Below are 13,254 nucleotides of genomic sequence, written 5' to 3'. Positions count from 1 at the left end.
ATTATGGTAATTGGTTGGACAGTGTTGTGGGGGGAAAAGGATGTACTGGGTCTGCCTGCTGCGTACTCTAGTTGGCGTGTGCATAAGCTGAGACTTTAAATTCCCTGTGTTGCCAGAACCCAAAGATACATTTATATTTGTATTGACTATTTGAGGACCTGTGTTTAAAAATTTAGATCTATTTGTGTTCTCTGCCACTCCAACAAGTGTTCTGTGCATTGTGGGATTCAGTGCTTTACTTCCTGCTAAGAATTTGAGGTCTTAGCCTAATTAATCATTAAATGTTGTCAGTCTATCATGATGTGGTTAATTATGAGTGAGACTGCATGCATTTTAGATAGTCATGACCCTTTCATGAGTAACTATAGAAACCTAAGCAACCATAGTTATTAGCTAAAATTATGGAATTTAAAAGCATTTCAGCCTGTCAGTGGCTAAAAATTTGCGAGTCTGAAATAATAAAGAAAAGCTTTTTAAAAACTCCATAATTTTGGCTCATTTATTTTTTAAACAGTGAAGTTATCAAGAGATGTTTCTGTTGTAGTTTATAGATTTAGCTTTATAAGGTCTCCCTGTCGTGTCTTTCTGAGGCATTACAAAATACTTGTGTGAATTGTTGGAGAGTACCAAACAGCACAAGCTTCAGGCTCAGCAGCAGATTCCCAGTTCCTGGAATTACCCAAATAGTAACTGAAAGCCTTTTATAAGTTCCTGAAACTTATAGGGTAGGAGGAAAGATACTTTAAAAAAAAATGTATTACATAGTAAATATGGTGGCTGGAACCTTGTAAAAAGCTGCAAGCAACTGTCTTCTCCTAGTGAATATAAAGGTGTCTATCCAGAATAAATCGGGAGCTGTGGGAGAAGCTGGCCTGGCCTCTTGAAACTGCATGTGTCTGAAGAGGAGAACCGGGGCTGGGGGGGGGGAGGGGGCTAATTGTCAGTTTTCTCCCTATGAAGCACTGTCAGCAGATTCTCTGGAGAAGACTTTCTTTACTAGCAGGCCTGCCTGCCAGCAAAAGCTCGAAGGAAGATCCTAGTCTACGATAGGTGAGGTGTAAGAAGAACGGGAGCTATAGAGTAACCCTCGTTTACATAGCAGCGTTTCATAGTCAGAGCATAAACGTTTCAGAAAATAAGTGCTTACATTATTGGTGTTCCCTCGGCAGTGATTGGTGGCATTGGGTTTAAGGAATTTATTTTTGCAATAATAGATTCTCTCTAATTCTTTATAGGCCAGAAACTGTATATTTGATGTGCAGCTTAAACCTAGTTTTTCTTTCCTTTTCAAAGTCCACTTACATTCAGGTGAAACATGAAGTGAGAAGTGGAGCATTCTTCTATGTTTTAGGTACAATAGTATAATACTAGATTATTGATGAGTGTTAATTCTAGTCCCATGGCTTTTATTTTCAATTGATTGTAATGAAACCATAGTAATATACTTACTGTAGGGGTACAATTAAGAAAAAAGAACCGATGCAATTTTTATTTTAAGGTATTGTAATGTTTATAAGGTAATGATTGTAACTAACAATGTGGCATTGTCTGTAAATTACAGTTATTTTTTTCCAGTGTTCTTGATATATAAACTTTTTGTTCAGATTATAAACAAAAACTTTATTTTTTTAACTGCCAATGCTGGGCTCTGATATTAAGCCATGTTCTTTCTGCTTCTTACATCATCACTGGTAATAAAGATTCTGGAATCAGAATCCAACTGACAATTTGGTTGAGGCAGAATGAAAATCTGCTCCCTTTAAAAAAAAAAAAATCAATTGTAGTTCTGCAGTGCAAATATGTTGAGTACTAGGTTTCTGTATGAAGTTATTTCTTGTATGTAAATGTACATTTAAAAAAAAAGTAATTTGCTTAGATAAGAGGAATGTCTGTGAACTTAGTTTAAAATGTTAAAAATGTTGAGCATATTTGTTTTGTTAAACAAAAGCTTGATTTTAGAAGTCAAAATTATAGTGATTGTGGACATCAGAAACTGATATTTTTAGGAATATCTATACACTATGCAATAAGTGTTTTTGGGAGGCCTTTTGTTCTTGTATACAATAACTGTTTTTATTACATTATATAGTTAACTTGCTTTGTAATTCTTTCTTTCAATTCTTCAGTAATAAGTGATATTCTTTAAGATAAGTAGACATATGGTAACTTTTTAAAGTTCACTTAAATCACAAATATTACAAATACACAGTGTTCATGTTTAAATTGTAATATGTACAATGTAATGTGATCCTGGAATAGTGATCAACCTAATTATCTAACAATTTTATTGTTGTAGCATGCTGTAGCTGTAACTCTTTCTTTGTGCCTTATTCTGAATTTCATTTACATTTCTATAAACTTAATAGAACACCATTGAGGTTAATGAAATTCCCCCTTTTAAAGGGAGTGTAGCAGTGAATTTACACATTGCTTATGAACTTGAGAACATTTTATTTGATCGCTAAATTACTTATGAGTTTTTAATTTCTAATTAATGGATGAACTGATGAATAATTATAAGCTTTTTTTTTGTCTACATGATAACTATCATACCTGTAATGCAGGTTATGGAGTAGCTTTAACCTAAAAATGGTTTCCTTGTATGGGGAAAGAGGGAGAAATTTCAGGATTTGGACATGGCCTATAAATATATAATTAAACTGTGGAACTCATTGCCATGAGATGTTGGTAAGGCCAAAAATTGAACAAGATTGGGAAAAAATGGGGATTGGACATTGATATGGAAAACAAGTTACTATAATTAATGATAACCAGCTTTGGAAGAAATATTAAACATCATACTTCATCGTTTAAATGAATCTCTAATTTTGGGGGGGATTAGGAGAAGCCTTAATGGGGGGAGGGGCGAACATTGTGTCTCTGGGCTTGGCTACACTTACAAATTTGCAGCGCTGCAGCAGGGTGAAAACACACCTCTGCAGCAGCGCGCTGCAAAGCTACGCGCGCAGCGCCAGTGTAGGCCAGCCCCAGCGCTGCAGCGCCAGCGCTGTCCGCCCCCACAGGGGGAGGGAGAGGGAGACAGCTGGAGGGAGAGTTTTTTTTCTCCCTGCGCTGACGCTACTGGCGCTTAGCGCTGCGCGCGCCGCCAGCGCTGCCGCGCGGCTGCTTTGAGAAGTTTAAGCCACCCTCTGTTTCATGTGGTGCTGACCTCTGTTGGGGACAAGAGACTGGATGGTAATTCCTGAGTGTCGCTATAGCAGTTAAAAGCTTTAAACTAGGGTCATTCTAACCCAGATTTGTGTACAGTGGTGTGGATTAGGAAATGGGAAATGGATTAGGAAATGGGATAAAACTGCTTTCTTCAGAGAACAAGTAGTACACATTATTTTCAATATTGGCTGTTACTTTAAGTAGTTTTAATCTTGTCACTATGGACATTTTATGAGATCAGGTTTATTTCCTTTATTTTTTTTTTTAAAAGGTAAATTTTATTAAAAACAAAAAGGAAAAAAGATACCACTGGAATTTAGACTTTTTTGCTAGATTTTAAAAGAGCAATTCCAAAAATTAAGCACCCAAAATAGCTTTCTTGGGGGTTCAGCTTAAAGGTTACAAGAAAACAAAAGCATCTGGGGTTAGCACAGAGGAGATCCAAAAGCCAAAATAAAGAAATAAACCCGATTGCATTTATCTAAACATTTCTAATTTACTTACGTATTTGGGGGGTTTCAAATAAGTAATTCTAGGTATAATCCGATGATTTCTCATACTTGGCTTAAAGCTTTACAAAGCAGTCCTGCTGCATGTCGCCTCTCTCCGAAGAACAACCACTGACAACAAAGGGGAGTCTTGTTTTCCAATTTTAAAAACTTCTAGCCTTCCCATTGGCTCTTTTGGTCAGGTGCCCACTCCTTTTCTTTTACCTGTGGGCTTGTTAACCCTTTACAGGTAAAGCAAGCAGAGAACAGACATGAGGGATTTTACAGCTAGCTGGCTGGATGAGTGTCCCTAAAAGGGAGCTACTCCCACTTCATTTATCACAAACATGCTTATTACACACTATTTATTATTATGTTGTTGTTTATCATTGTTGTTAATTTTACTACATTATGAAAATGGCAACACTCTTCCAAGATTTCACTTTTGTAGCTCAGATCACTTCAATTAAGCCTCCTACATGTTTCATCAAGGAGTACAAGACGTGAAATAGCATGAAGGTATTTAAGAAGCAAACTGAAATAAAGAGTTCCTCCCACAAGCATTCGGGTCTTGAGTAGTCCAGGCAAACAACGCAGGACTACAACAAAGCTTAAACTTCTTCTTCATAATAATTTTAAAAACAACACTAGCAGCCTATTTAATTTTAGAAACAGCAAAAAATATCTACGTCCCTTTGCATTTCTCAAAGGAGCGTTGAAGTTTAAATCTCCTCAGTGTAATGGATGCACTTGCATTGATCTGCATAGCTCTTGGAAGTCCGGAATCAGGTCTGGTTCACCATTGTTTGCTTCTGTATTTGATTTTGGCTTTTGCTGGGGACTTCTGTATTTTGATTTTCAGATATGCTTATGAGGAAAATGCTTTCTCGCATAAGTATGTTGTTGAAAATGTTAATAAAGCTACAGTAGCTTTTTCTGCCAGCCGGGGGTACTCATTTCTTAAACTCAGCCAAAAGTTGATCAATAGCTAGGCTGACTAGATAGCAGGTGTCAAAAATCAGGCCAGGAGGTGGGGGGTAATAGGTGCCTATGTGAGGAAAAAGCATCAAAAAATCATGACTGTCCCTATAAAATTGGGACATCTGTTCACCCTATCAATGACAGACTTCTGAAACTCCTTTTTAGTTTGTAATCACAGATGATCTCAATCAATTTCTCTTTTTCCTCAGTGCTCAATATCTATGTTGAGAAAATGGTATCATCAAAGGGGTTGCGAAGCCAGTCATTATCACCTGACATAGCTGGAAACTATTGTCTGAATGTTGTGCAGAGTCCTTTTGGATGTGCAGTTATATTGGTTTTAGTGCACTGATCCAACCAAAGTTTATGTTCTGCCAGGAAGCCGTGGTCATGGGGCTCGGGCTGCCGGCTCCCGCACCCAGAGTCCCTAGAGACAGCTGTGTCCACTGTTACAGAATTTTTTCTGAGAACCCCCTGATAAATTTCATAAATCCCCAAGGGTTCATGAACCCCATTTTGGGAACCACTGCTGTACAATGACAAAATTCAGCACAATCCAATTTCCCTATCTATATATTGTGGATAATTACTCCTGAGGGAATTATGCGCCCAAAATTAAAAATTATGCACTCAATATTTTACAATTCTGCCAAATTCTGCAAATTTTATTTGTCAATAAATAAATAAATGTGGCTCCAGTATGGCAGGGGGGAGCACAGCCAACTGGCTGCATTGAAGTGGAAGATCACCCTGAATCCCCCACCTCCCCCAGTACAGGGACTCAGCAGTGAGGATGCACCTGACCCTGACACAGTGCAAGGGCTGGGCCTGCCCCAGAAGCATCCCAGGGCCTGCCCCTTTGTGCCAGATGCACCAGGTATGGGTAGGCAGACTCAGCCAAGCAGGATCCAAGTGTGGAGGGGTGAGAGATTTCTGTGTGGGGCAATCTGGGTGTGGGCATCTCAGTGGGAGATCTGGATGCACAAGGGCTCATTGGAGGGTTCTGGGTGCAGGGGCAATGAGACTCTGCAGGAGATCCAGGTGATGGTGGCTGGGCTGAGCCAGGGGGTCCGGGTGCTGTGGGAGCGGGGCTTGATGGGGGGGGGGGTCCAGGTGCAGCTAGTTGGGGATCAGTGGGGTGGGAGTCTTGTCGGAGGCATCCAGGTGTAGGGGGTAGGGCTTGTCAGGGTGAGAGTTCGATGCCCCCAACAGTGATCATGCGGGCATGCATGTCCAGCCCCCGTCTCTGAGGTTATTCCAGGCATACTGGAACAGGCACGCTGCCTAGGCAGCAGATTTTTTTTTAATGCATTTTTCTGCACGGGGAGCACAGAAAAATGTGGGCCGTATGAGTTCTGTTCCCCTGCATCAGCACAGAATCATCCCAGGAGTAGATAATGATAGTTGATTTCCTTTGTAAAGCATTTTGAGATCTACTGATGAAAAATACTGTGTAAGAACTAGGTATTCTTGTTTATTGATGCGTCTCAGCAGATGACTTTTTGCACCAATATATGGGGAATCTGATTTTACAGAAACCATTATTCTGAAGAGAAATCCTGTTACAGGGCAGACCTGTGGAGTTGAGAGAGAACATTATCTGCAGTGGGATAGGACCGAATTGGCTGCCTATTGAGTCCAAGGGGTAGTTGCAAGATGCCCAGCATGAATAATTGGCATGGAAGGAACAAGCTAGCAGACAGGAGTGCAACATTTCATAGGCAGTCAGCATCTATCACTGCGGTGGAAAATATGGAGATTAAAAGATGCTGTTAGAGGATCAAATTCATAGAACCAGCATGTGTTTGAGATGCATCCGAATATTAAGTTCCAATAAAATTACTTACATCTTAGTCTAGTTAATTATCACTCCGAGCCCCATAGTCTTTTGACTCAGTCAGTTAGGGCCAGATTGTGACTCCTTTAGCCACACTGGAGACCTGTTACACATGTAGGTCCGTTGAAGTCAGTGGTGCTACTTGTGTGAGTAAGGGTTCTCAGTCTGGCTCTGAGAGAAGCATTGATTAAGTAGATCGTGAGTAGGAGTGCACTATACTGCATTACATGTTCATCAGAGAAAAACAGTCGTCCATACTATTGTGCAGGGGAGAGCTGGTTTTCTTTTTTTTTTGTTTTGTTTCTATTTCTCCTAATGATGTAGTTTATTATTATAACATGGGTTGTTCAATGCACAGGGAATGGATCACTTGATGATTACCTTCTCTGTTCCTTCCCTTTGGGGCACCTGGCATTGGCCGCTGTCAGAAGACAGAATACTGGGCTGGATGGACCTTTGATCTGACCCAATATGGCCATTCTTATGTTAACAAGAGCTTTTCTGGCAGAATGGCATTGGCTCACAGAGGAGGAGCTGCCCTCTAACATAAAAAATTAAATCTCTCTAGGTGAAAAAGTCTCTCTGAATAACATACAATATTTCTCTAGAGTAGGAACAGTTCACAACCAGCTCCTAGTTTAGTAATTACTGTTTTGCCCTCTGTCACTAGTGCTGAGAGAACCTAACTTCATTCTTGTGTGTCCAATCAAAAATAGTGTGTGTATGTATGTAATATAATTTGTTTTTAAAAATATATAACTTGTGTGTGTGCATACTCTGTATCTGCAGGTATTATCCAGGTGGGTGATAAATGTATTTCTGATGCCCCTTTGAATGCTTCACTTGTCTTCCCCAGAATAATCTATCCACCTTCTTCCCCGGAACTTATTTCAGCATTCCACGCAACTGAGAATTGTCAAATAGCCACCAGTTTTTTATAAGCAGCGTTTCAGAGAAGCATGTCTGTCTTTTCCCCTCATAAATATACCTGCCTGCGGTCCAAGTCAATTACAAGTCAAGGTGTGATATTTTGTGACCCTTATGTTGCATTTTATGGCTTTGGAATGGAGTAGATCTTCCCTTTTTTTAAAATGAAAACAAGCCCCTGCCTTTAGCACAACTAGTCTTTTGATTTTTAGGTTTGAAAATGAAACAAGATTTTTATATATGTAAAAGCCATATTAGGTCATTCTTAAAAGGATTTTATGGCTATCCCTTTGCAGTTGGCTTTTATAGATTGAGGTATATGGATTATAAAATTTCTTTGCAACATATGCCATATTAAAAATATATATTAGCATGATGTTCATCACTTAAGGCTTTTCTGCTTGTGAAAAACGAGACTATGCCAAGTTCATGCAGATAAAACCTTTATATACAACGTGTATTTAGCATGCGTGCTTACACACACACACATACAAAAAAAATTAAGATTCTTTGAGCGTATATGTTTGTGTGATTTTAGCTTGGAAGTATTTGATTTTTTTATTAGTAAATCCTAGATGAACAATTTCACTGTACACACAGAAACTGACAACCCCCCCCCCCCCAACTTTCCATTGATGCTCAAAATGTTCAGATATGCCAAAAAAAACAAACAAACAAACAAAAAAAACCCAAACCATTTTGAGAACTTATTAGAGTTTGGTTTAAGGATATTTACTTTATATATTTTGATGTGATGTTGACAATTTTGTGATTATAAAGATTGAACTTTTTTAATCTCAATGTCGAATCATTACATATTTGTGTGACCCTTCATAATTTCCTGCAACTGTGAATATTTTAAATTGAGGGGGGAAGAATCAATATTATCCATCAAAATTAGAATTTTTTTTACCAAGTCTATATATTGCATAGACTCAATTGTCTTTTATAGAAACGTATTGTCTAAGATGTGGGCAATTTAACACTTATTAAAATTGCACAGTTTTCTAAAGCTGAGACTTCGTCTGAGCACTCATAATAAAATAAATGAACTTGGCAGAATTCAATTTTTATTTTATTTTTATTTTGATGGATAATATGGATGTTTATTTTTAAGCATTTTTTTCATTTTTTATCTATTTAAATTTCCACAGTTATGAGAAATGGGATTGTGGTGGTGGGGAAATCAGACCATTATTTAATGACAGTAGACGTTCACATGCAAAAAGTTAAAGCTTTATAGTATTAAAACACAAGTTGTCAACATCACATGTCAAAATACACAAAGTAAATATCCTTAAATCAAACTCTAAGTGCTCAAGTAGCATTTTTTTTTAAATTTCGCTTTTGTGTAAATTTTGATTATTCTCAATGGAATTATTTTTTTCACCGGTTTGTGCATATACCAATAAAAAATCTAATCCTGTCAAGTCTAAAAAATAAACCAGCCATCAATCAAATAATGGTATGTAGAAATACTAAAGATCTAAAACTGGTAATTTTAGTGTCCTCATGCTGTATTTTGCAGACTCTTTCGTATGTTTGGACAGTGTTCTAGGAAAGGGTGTTTTTTTTGTTTCATTTTTTTTTTTTTTGGGTGGGGGAAGAGGGGTCTTATTGGAAACATTCCTGATGATTTCTTCCAGTTCAGGTAGAGTTGTGGGAGATGGATCCTATTTCTCAATTATACTCAGAACTACTTTGTTGTTTTTTTTTTTTTTACAAATTATTCCTTTTGGTAATTTGGCAGAAAATGTTCAGTTCCTTTCGATTTTTCTGGCTTGTATTTTGCAGAGTCTAATAGTTGTTTCTTGTTGTTACTATTCCCTTTAGCATTTCTGGGGCTGAGGGTTGCACTGGAGTTCACAATGGTATTTGTTTTCCTGACTCTTTGTGTATGTTAAATTTGGTCATTGCTCTAACCCTAGTGTCTAATTTTCTGTAGCGCTCTTTACATATATTTTATAAATTGAGCAATTTTGACTGTCCGATCACCTGTTTTTCAGTGACACTGTATGGTAAAGCTTGCTTCGTTTCACATTCACAAGTTAGTTTTTCTTTGAAGTTATTCCATACAATATGTTTTTATTGTATGACCAAATACAGTGATATTTGAGCCTAGGAAGTCATCTAGTTTACTGATATGAAGTGGTAATGTCCTTGCTTTTGCTAACAGAATTGAAACAAAGGTATATTTAATGTAGAACATGAAAACATTTAATTGCAAATTGATTTTTTCCCTCAATCAAAATAGAAACAAAAGGAGTAAAAATATAAGGCAGATTCCACTGATTAATGTGTTAAAGTTAAAGTATCTTGGAGAGCCAAATTTAAGTGCAAATAACAAAATAATAATAATTTGGAGGTTTCTGTAGCTTTTGTGTGGATGCAATACAGAAATGGGAGGTAGTTGTGTAGCTGAGGTGGGCTCATGGTTCTGGTTACTGCTAATATTTGAAATTTTATCATTGATTAGGTCTTGGCAGTGATTGCAGAATTTATCTCTAAAAAGTAAAGGAGGGAGATTTTTTTTTATTTTTAAGTAAAAAGGTAGACACCCCCACCATTTTCTAAGTTCAATATAAATCAGTCTCTTGAGATTTGTTTTTATGTACTATTTAAAGGGAAGTTTGAGAGTAATTACTGTATTATGTGATATTCTTGAAAATAATTTCACCAGTGCATACGTTAATCCTGTTTAAAATACAGTGCTGAGGGGAAAAAATGAGAATATTACTAAAGAATAATTAGCAGAATGACATTGAGTTAATAGGTGCTACATCCAATTATTTTCTGCCCTGGAGATAAATATCAAGTGAAGGTTGAATATTACAACCTTAGTTTGGCACCCCTGCTTGTTCAAAGTCAGATTGAAAGGATAGTAGCCATATTGTATAAGGAAACAGATTCACTGTCTCTTACCATTACTGCTATTTTGTGATTTAGACTGCTGCTGCTATGAGGGGTTTTTGCTCTTACTTGATTTGAAGCTGGCATCATGGCAAGTTAATTTAAGTGTGTTTCTATGCTATGCAAGAAAACTATTCCAGGGACAATACTTCTATCTAATCTTTCTTATCTGGGTAAGAGTTTAGTACATTTGCACAGCAGATGTGTTTTTGACAGAATTGGTGAATCCCCATGCATCATCTGTGGCAACTGAGGTTGTATCCCTGCATTACTGATATACACAGTCCATAATTCCTACCATTATTATTAGGAGTGCTGGCTTTTGGCAATTGCTAAATACAATTGCACTGCATTGTGTAGTGGAGGATTTGACTGAGCCAGTGCACCTGCAGTACTTTGGCTTCCTGATCCATATTGCGGGGGCAAAAGACGATAGCTTGAACCAGGTTAGGCAGAACTGAGTTATAGGCCTCTCCTTCATCGCAACCAAATTGTACAACCATTGCTTGTAAACTACCATAGATAGCTGTGTGAAATTTATTTCAAGTTTCTTTGAAACATTAAATAGACCTTAACTTTCAGAAGTAAGATGTATTGAATTTTATACATTTTGCGTTTGCTGTTGGTGTGTTTGTATATTTTCATCAGTTTGCTGGCACTGTGACTAGATTCAAGAGTTAGTGTATGTGTTCCCTAATATAGCTCTATCAGTGGACCTCAGTTCTGACTTCTGATACACTGCTAATGCAGTCTTCCACCTCATCATCATAGACCAGTGGTTCTCAAACTTTTGTATTGATGACCCCTTTCAGACATCAAGCCTCTGAGTGTGACCCCCTTATAAATTAAAAACATTTTTTAAAAATATTTAACACTACTATAAATGCTGGAGGCAAAGCAGGGTTTGGCGGCAGAGGCTAACAGCTTGCAACCCCCCACGTAATAACCTTGTGAACAATTGAGGGGGTCACGGCCCCCAGTTTGAGAACCCCTGGACTGTCAGATGTCAGACTGCTATGTTTTATGGAAGTTTTGTAATGCAGACAAGTGTCTACTGGGGACTAGATTTGAGAACTTCAAACTCATTTCACTTGATTTGAGTGTAACACAGGCATTCAGATGTGAAGAATAAGTTTCTGAGCTTAACATATAACTTCTAACACCGTACAATTTAAAATCTTATATAAATGGAAGATGCACTGAGACATTAGTAAGGAGACTGACATCCATCACTCAAATGAAAAAAAAGTTGCAGGAATAATGGAAAGAATAACCATGTCTTTCAAGTGCTACCTGGAAAATATGTAAATACTCTTGTAAAAATTAACAGAACTAATTTCATTTTCACTTTGCTTGGATGAAACTTCAATTCCCATACCTTTCAGTTTTCATGTTGTATTTGTGTGGATCATTAACTTTTCTAGTAACTGGCAATAAGTGTGTGTTTGTTTCCTAGGAATAAACACAAGCAAAAAAAATCTGTGGTACTTTGTATAGAAATTTGAATAAAGCAATGATCCATACTCACTGTTGTTGAAATATTATTGTGTGTAGAACTAATGTAAGCAATCCAACATTAGCTGTGTCTTGCTGCATTTTTTTCAGATTTTGTCACATTGATGGAATAGGCAGAAAACCCCAGAGTGTTCTAGGGGAATTTACTAAATATATCCTCTGTTGCACAGGAAACAGTAATGGTAGTGAAGACCTGTTCATTTGTGGTAATGAAATTCCAATTCCAATGCTTTCAAAATCAGTTCCGAAATGTATATAGAGTTCCATATAGAATATAAAAGCTGGAGAGAATTGACTATTGAGGTGTAATTTTTGGGAAACAAACCATCCCCTACGTTATAGGTTTGCCAGGTGTTCAGTTTTCGACTGGAACACCTGGTCGAAAAGGGACCCTGGCTGTTCCGGTCAGCACTGCTGACTGGACTATTAAAAGTCTGGTTGGTGGGGCTGGCAGGCCTCCTACATGGTGCCATGTAGCTCCCCAAAAGCAGCAACATGTCCCTTGGCTCCTAGGCCGCGCGCTGCCCCCACCCTGAGTGCTGGCTCTGCAGCTCCTATTGGCTAGGAACCGCAGCCAATGGACGCTGCAGGGGCAGAGCCTGTGGGCAGAGGCAATGTGCACAGCACAGAGCCGCCTGGCTGCGCCTCCATCTAGGAACATGTTGCCGCTTCTGGGGAGCCCCTCGAGGTAAGTGCCACTCAGAGTCCACCCCCCTTATCACCTGCCCCAGCCCTGCACCCCCTCCCGCACCTAAACTCCCTCCCAGAACCTGCACCCCCTCCTGAGCCCCCTCCCACACCCAAACACTCTCCCGGAGCCCCCTCCTGCACCCTGAACCTCTCAGTTCTGGCCCCACCTGAGAGCCCATACCCCCAGCCCAGAACCTGTACTCCCTCCCACACCCCAACTCCTTGCCTCAGCCCGGAAAACCCTCCCACACTCTGTACCTCTTGGCTCCACCTCCCCAGCCCGGAGCCCCCTCCTGCAGCCAAAGCACTCATCCCTGGCCCCACCCCAGAGCCTGCACCCCGCGCAATAGCCCAGCCTGGAGCACCCCCCTCATATCCTAAATCCCTCATTTTTGCCCCCCTCTGGAGCCCACCCTGCCAGCCAGAGCCCTCACCCCCTCCCAAGCCCCAACTCCACCCCAGTGAGACGGCATGAGTGAGGGTGGGGGAGAGTGAGTGACAGAGGAAGGGGGGATGGAATGGGCAAGGCAGAGCCTCGAGGAAGGGCCAGCATAGGGAGCAGGGCAAGGGTGTTCGGTTTTGTGTGATTAGAAAGTTGGCAACCTTACCTATGTAATGTGAAGCTTTACAACTAGTGTTTCTCTTGTGAAGTCCATATGTATCCCTGAGCTCTTCATCATAGCAGTTACATACTGTAATGGTAGACACCTTAATTATACAGTCATACCTCTCAGA

At 39.2% G+C, this 13,254-nt stretch overlaps 1 protein-coding gene across 7 annotated transcripts in view; it reads left to right on the top strand.

Moving 5' to 3' along the window:
• Positions 1 to 13,254, top strand: part of PARD3B (par-3 family cell polarity regulator beta) — a 645,413-nt gene that overhangs the window by 122,948 nt on the left and 509,211 nt on the right. The window lies entirely within an intron of this gene.

Source organism: Mauremys reevesii, linkage group 11 (assembly GCF_016161935.1).
Source record: "Mauremys reevesii isolate NIE-2019 linkage group 11, ASM1616193v1, whole genome shotgun sequence".
In the NCBI taxonomy this organism is placed as follows: domain Eukaryota; kingdom Metazoa; phylum Chordata; order Testudines; family Geoemydidae; genus Mauremys; species Mauremys reevesii.
This window is presented reverse-complemented; position numbering and strand designations above follow the sequence as displayed.